Genomic DNA, 6,227 nt, shown 5'->3' with positions numbered 1-6,227 from the left:
TGTCTTTAAAAATTAGTCTAGATTCTATCTATGAGAGACAATAGGTAGTTCTCTAATTCTGGCTTATTTCAGTTATCATGATGAGTGCCATTTCCATCCATCTTCCTGCAAATAAAAGTTTTATTCCTTCTCAGTATGATTAGATGCTGAATTTGTCAAGTATATTACATGCTGAATATGATTTTCATATAGTTTTCTTTTCATGTTTTCTGTCATATATTAGTGGGCTAAATGTTTTCCTGACACATATGTGACTACCTGGAAACACTGACTATAACCCTATGAAATTACCTAGAAATTTTTTGGTATAATCTTCCTAGTTCTATGAGGTCATTTTGAGTTAGGATTGATTCCCATACGAACACTCCTGTCTTGACAACAGCAGGTGAATTGTAACCCAAGAGCACATAAAGAAAAATGCCATGTGTCAATGGAGGTACAGATGCAACGATGCTTCTATCAGCTATCAGGTGCCAAAAATCTTCAGAAATCACCAGAAGCTAGGAGAGAAATATGGCACAGATGCTTCCTTAGGGCCTCTCACTATCACTAATAACTCCCTTAATTTAGGCTTGAAGGGAATACCTACAGTACAACCACTGAACCTAAGACAGAGGGATCATTGTAGAAGGAATAGAAGAATTGGAAAAGAAACTGGACTTTCATTATTGAGATTGTGTCTCCTGTGCTCCTAGAAGGATGGCAGGTATGCCGGTTGTCTACACTCAGTGTTCTGACCTTTGACCTTCTGAATGACTAGTAGCCTAACATACTGTGCAAAAGTAAGCCTGAGATGAACATTAGCCTGGTACTAGAAAGCTCGGTCAGGGAGCTAGCCTTAGATGATCACCAGTTCAGTGACGAATGGTCCCAAAGGCTCCCAGGACTGGGAGAAAGACTGATACTAGAAGAACCCCACCTAAAACTGAAGACCCCAGGAGGGAATAAGCCCAAGGCAGATGAACTTCATACAGGGCTACTCAGACAGGCATGTCAAGGAGCGAACTGGAGATGACCACCAAATTAGCTTGGGGCTTGGACAGGAAACTAACCAGAGATGACCATCAGCCAGGGACTCTGAACATTTGAGCAGACACACCATGCCTGAGTTGACTTTTGACAACGCCATAATGCACAATCTGGGCATGGATCTTCTGAGAGCACTCCTTAAATGATCTCAGACACTCAGAGACCCTAGCTTCACTAAGAGGAGCAAGTACTGATGAAGAAATGGAACAGAAGAGAAAAAGAAGGATGAGGTCATAATGAAAAGAGGCAGAACTGAAAACTACAGGTTAGTGAGAAATGTTGTCTGATGTGAGTAGCAGGGACCACAGTGGTGTCCTGGCCTGTGCTGCCACTGAGGCTACATTTTTGTGCATTTTCCTGCAGCAGCACCAAAGCAGGTGTTCCTAGTCTGGTCTGCAGACTACGGATATGTTGATGTCTGAGGACTGTGAAGGATTTGCCCCATGTCTCACCTGGGCATCATGAGAGAAGTTGTCCTGGGTACCTGAGAACAGGAGAGCTGACCCTGCCCATCACCAGTTGTAGCAGAGTAGAAATGACTCTGATAGCAGGGATTACTGGTGAGCTGGCTATGTGGGCATGAGAGCAGGAGAGTCAACAGGCTGACCAACTCAGATACCTCTCAAGCCCAGATCCAGGGCTTTGAATTGGCCCACCCCAACATACACACCACTGATGAATTGCTGGATTATGTGAAGGGGTTGATTGTAGAAATCTAAAACGACAGAATCTCCATGACACAAGGCAACAACACACTATTCTATCTGAGAAGAGTCCCAGAGAGTGTCTAGTATCAGTAGAGTAACACAAGCCAGAAATCTTGTGCAAGACCAAATGAGTCATTGCAATGACCATTTGCAAAGAAGTGTGGACAAAGGGTATATTGTTGGGCACACTGTGACACACTACAGCTTCCAAAATATAATTATTTTCCTCTTTTGATGGGGAGGTTGCAGGGCTTGAAGGCAGGTATGAGAGGAAAGAGAGATAAGTGGGATTGGTGTGCATGATGTAAAATTTACAAAGAACAAATAAAAAGTTTTAAAAAGAAGAACAAAATGTGTCTCTTGGAAATGTAGAGGTACTCTTTGCTTTAATCATTTTTCTGGAAAATATTATAACAACTATAAGAAATTTTGACATAATTAGAGTAATATAAGATTTGAACTAAAAAAGATATCTAATTGTCCAAATATGAGCATTGTAATAAGTCTATTTGTGAGTCCATATTTGGACCACTAGATATCTGTTTTTGTTCACATATTATATTTCTTAAATTATGTCTTAATTTCCTGAGACTGTGGACACTGAGGTGTCATTATTCAAATCCAATATATTTTGTATTCGGAATACTTTTGCATAATTATTGGAAGAGAGACAGGTAAAAGAGGTTGGATTTTGATATAATCAGTGTCAAATTCGGAACTTGCTTCAAGGTATACTTCGGAGTAGTTCATCTTTGAAAATTTTCCATGATGCAAAATGAAATCTAGGATTTTATAATTCTGCTTGAAGTTTTTATAACTAACAGCTGATGGTATTTATTGTTCAATAATGATAGGTTGTGGGATTTTTAGCTGCACTATTATATTCAGTGCATTCCACCCTTGGATTACATGACCTTAGCTCTGTGCCTTATTTCTGGGACTGGTCCTCTCAGGATTCTATGGACCTGTTTTCCTAGGAGAATTTTACAAAAACCTTTGAGTGAAATTAATGGCATCCTCTACAGATGGAGCTTGTGTTGAGACTACACTTGATACCCATGGTCCACGGCATGTTTGTTCTTCCTCATGGGTTTCCTTCACATATATTATCACATCTGGGAAAGAACAATCCAACCCAATTTCATGAGATTTCCTAGTTCCTTCTCACTCTGTATCTCTCAAGTTCTAGGTTTTGTACATGTCTGTGTGTTATTTAATGGGGTCAAAGGAATAAAACTGGAATGCTTACTTTGACTACTTAGCTATTGGAAATATAATTAATTTCTACCAATGTGTAAGAATACTTTAATACACAGAATTGATTGTACTTGTTATTAGTAATTTTTCTATTGTATACATATACCACTCTCAGTACTTCTCTAAGTTTCTGGCATTCTCTGTAGTTTTCTCTCATGTAGCCAGTAACACAATTACCTATTACATTTTTCCCACACAATTTTAGGCTTTATCTAAAATACTAACCACCAATCCTGCTGGCCTCCCCTCTTTAACCAACTGTAAAGCTATCGATATACTATAAGTTGTTATTTCCATAATATCTACTTCTATACATCAATTTTTAAAAGAAAATCTTATTTTTTTTACTTTACCTCTCCTTTTTATTTCATTTACTTATCTATTTAATTTTATTCTTCTATCATATATTATATTCTGATAACAGTTTTCCATCTTTCTATTTTCTAAATTTCCACTGTTCACCTCCCAACTACCCTGATCCACTCCTCCTCCACATCCCTTCAAAATAGAGCAAGTCTCCTTGGGATATCAACCAAACGGGGCATAGCAAATATGCAGAGACACACAGAAAAACACAAGGCAGAACCTATGATGAGGAAGAAGAAAATGAAGAATTGAAGAAGCCAGAGGAATTTGAGGACACCACAAGAACATGGCCCACACAATCAGCTAAGCATGCTTCATAGGCGATTATTGAGATTGAACAATTAGGGAGCTGCCGTGGGTCTGAGCTAGGTATTCTGATTATATAGTATGGTTATTATCATGGTGTTTTATCACATTCCTAACAGTGGGATTTTGTGGTGTCTCTGACTCTTTTTTGTCTGCTTTGGGGGCTCTTTTCCTCCAACTGGGTTGCATCGTCTGGCATTGACATTAGGGGACATATAACAAAATTTTAGCTCCATTCAGCCAACTAAATTCATGGAAAAGGTGGCTTATGAATAACAGAAATGTATTTCTAATAGTTCTGAAGCCTTTAATGTTTAAGTGATAGGTGCCAAATTTAGGGCATATTTCTTAATTTTATGTAGCATTTCTTTTACCAAGTCTTTACATGACAAATGAGATGACAGCTTCCTGCGGTCTAGTTCATCAATTCCTCAAAGTTTCTGTGATTAAGTTTCATTCTATAGATTTCAGATGGAAACAGACATTTGGATCATAGCACATCCTACCTAGTGGAGATTTTTCAAAAATATGGACATAGAATACATATCATATCCTGAAAGGTGGTTCCTGCCTTTGCATCTATTTTTAAACTTGTAGTTCAACTGTGCTTTTAAATTTTGTTTTCAATTTTTATCAAGCCAACACCTTTAGGCAATATATGGTAAGTCAAGCATATAAGGGAGGATTATATAGCTATGTATCAACATCTTTAAGGATGGAAATTACACATTATTTTATTTTTAAATCTCTATCTGTAAAGATTTGAAAATCTCTAAACTAATGGATATATGTGTGGAGAAAGCAAATGAATCTGCTAGCACAATACATTTTATTCCTAGTTAAAAATATGCCTGTCATTTTTTGTTAGTCAGCCTTTTGTTACTGTATCACAACAACTAAGACGATAAGTAGAAAAGATAAAAATGATAATTTAGGCTATTACTTTGGACATCCAAATCCATGACCAAGTAGATGTTATTGCTTTTAGGCTTCTAGTGGAGAGTCAAAACATGATGGACAAATATGTTGTTGGAATTTCAGAAGAGAGAAAGAATACCAGAGGACAGAGCAACAAATTTTAACTCTCAAAGTTTTAGCACCTACATATAACATGGCATCAAGACTGATCCTTCAAGGGATGGGCCTTGTTTTGATGTGGCAGATGAGTAACACTCTTAAAAACCAAATGTGTTAAAGGAAGCTAGCTTATTGCCCATGGGAGTGTGGTCATCTTCAGTTAGAGTACTGTGTTGACACAGCATTGATCCTAGGGACTAACACAATGAGGATTATGCAGCAACAACATCTAGGTTGTTGTATGTGTGAAAGACCATCCAGAGACTGCATGACCTGGGGATACATCCCATATTCAGTCACCAAACCCAGCCACTATTGTGAATGCCAACAAGTGATTGCTGACAGGAGACACAGTTGTCTCCCGAGAGGCTCTACCAGTACCTGACAAATACAGAAGTGGATGCTCTCAGCCAACCATTGGACTCAACACAAGGTACCCAATGGAGGAGCTAGAGAAAGGACCCAAGAAGCTGTTTGCAGCCCTGTAGGGAGCAAAATAATATGAGCCAACCAGTAACCCCAAAACTCTCAGGGACTACATATGGAGGGACTACACAAAAAGTACACATGGAGGGACTCATGCCTCCAGCTGCATATGTAGCAGAGGATGGCCTTGTTGGACATCAAAGGGAGGAGAGGCCCTTGGTCCTGAGAAGGCTCTGTGCCCCAGTATAGGGGACACAGGGACAGGAAAGTGGGAGTGGGTGTGTTCGTGATCAGAGGGAGGGGAGATGGGATAGGGTGTTTTCGGAGGGGAAACAATGAGAGGGGATAACATTTGAAAAGTAAAGTAAAGAAAATATCTTTAAAAAAATCTGGCTACTTGGATAACAGTACATTCTTGTTGAAAGATGCATGTTTGTTAACATTGACATAAATCCTATACAGAGTTATAATAAAATGGTTATCCAGTTGATATGATAGCCTTTCCCCCCCATAAATTCTGTTCCATTTATAGTAGATTCTATACAAACAAACATGTACAAATTCTTAGAAACTGGATTTACCAGTTCTAAGTTTACCAACAATCCTGATAAAATCGTTTCTATCTTTGCCCATTTTTTTTTTTACTTTTTTAAATTAGATATATTCTTCACTTACTTTTCAAATGTTGTTCCCTTTCTTGGTCCCCCCCCACCCCTAAAAGTCTCTTCTTAACCCATCTCTTTACCTGCTGGAATCAGAGGGTGTATGCTTAAGTTAATTATTTTTCTGTGCTTGGGACTAAAACTGAATGGGCTTAACATATAGTGTGGATTTTGTTATCCATTTCCTGTCTCATCAGAAAGAATCACCACATAAAAGGAAATAGAATGCTATGGGACTACTTCAAACTTGTTTTTATTCTTTTGAGTTTTAAGAATAGTGTCCTCCTACCTGGGGATTCACCTATAAAATAGTCATCAAACCCCTGACGCTATTATGGACAACAAGAAGTGCATACCAAAAGGAGCATTCTAAGGTTGTCTCCGGAGGGGCCCTGCC

General features: G+C 38.6%; 1 pseudogene; it reads left to right on the top strand.

Moving 5' to 3' along the window:
- Nucleotides 1–675: 675 nt before the first annotated feature.
- LOC127666416 (uncharacterized) lies at nucleotides 676–772 on the top strand (annotated as a pseudogene).
- Nucleotides 773–6,227: the final 5,455 nt, after the last annotated feature.

This window comes from Apodemus sylvaticus, chromosome 15 (genome assembly GCF_947179515.1).
Source record: "Apodemus sylvaticus chromosome 15, mApoSyl1.1, whole genome shotgun sequence".
In the NCBI taxonomy this organism is placed as follows: Eukaryota; Metazoa; Chordata; class Mammalia; order Rodentia; family Muridae; genus Apodemus; species Apodemus sylvaticus.
Note: the sequence above shows the minus strand (reverse complement) of the source record. Positions and strands in the feature narration are given on the sequence as shown.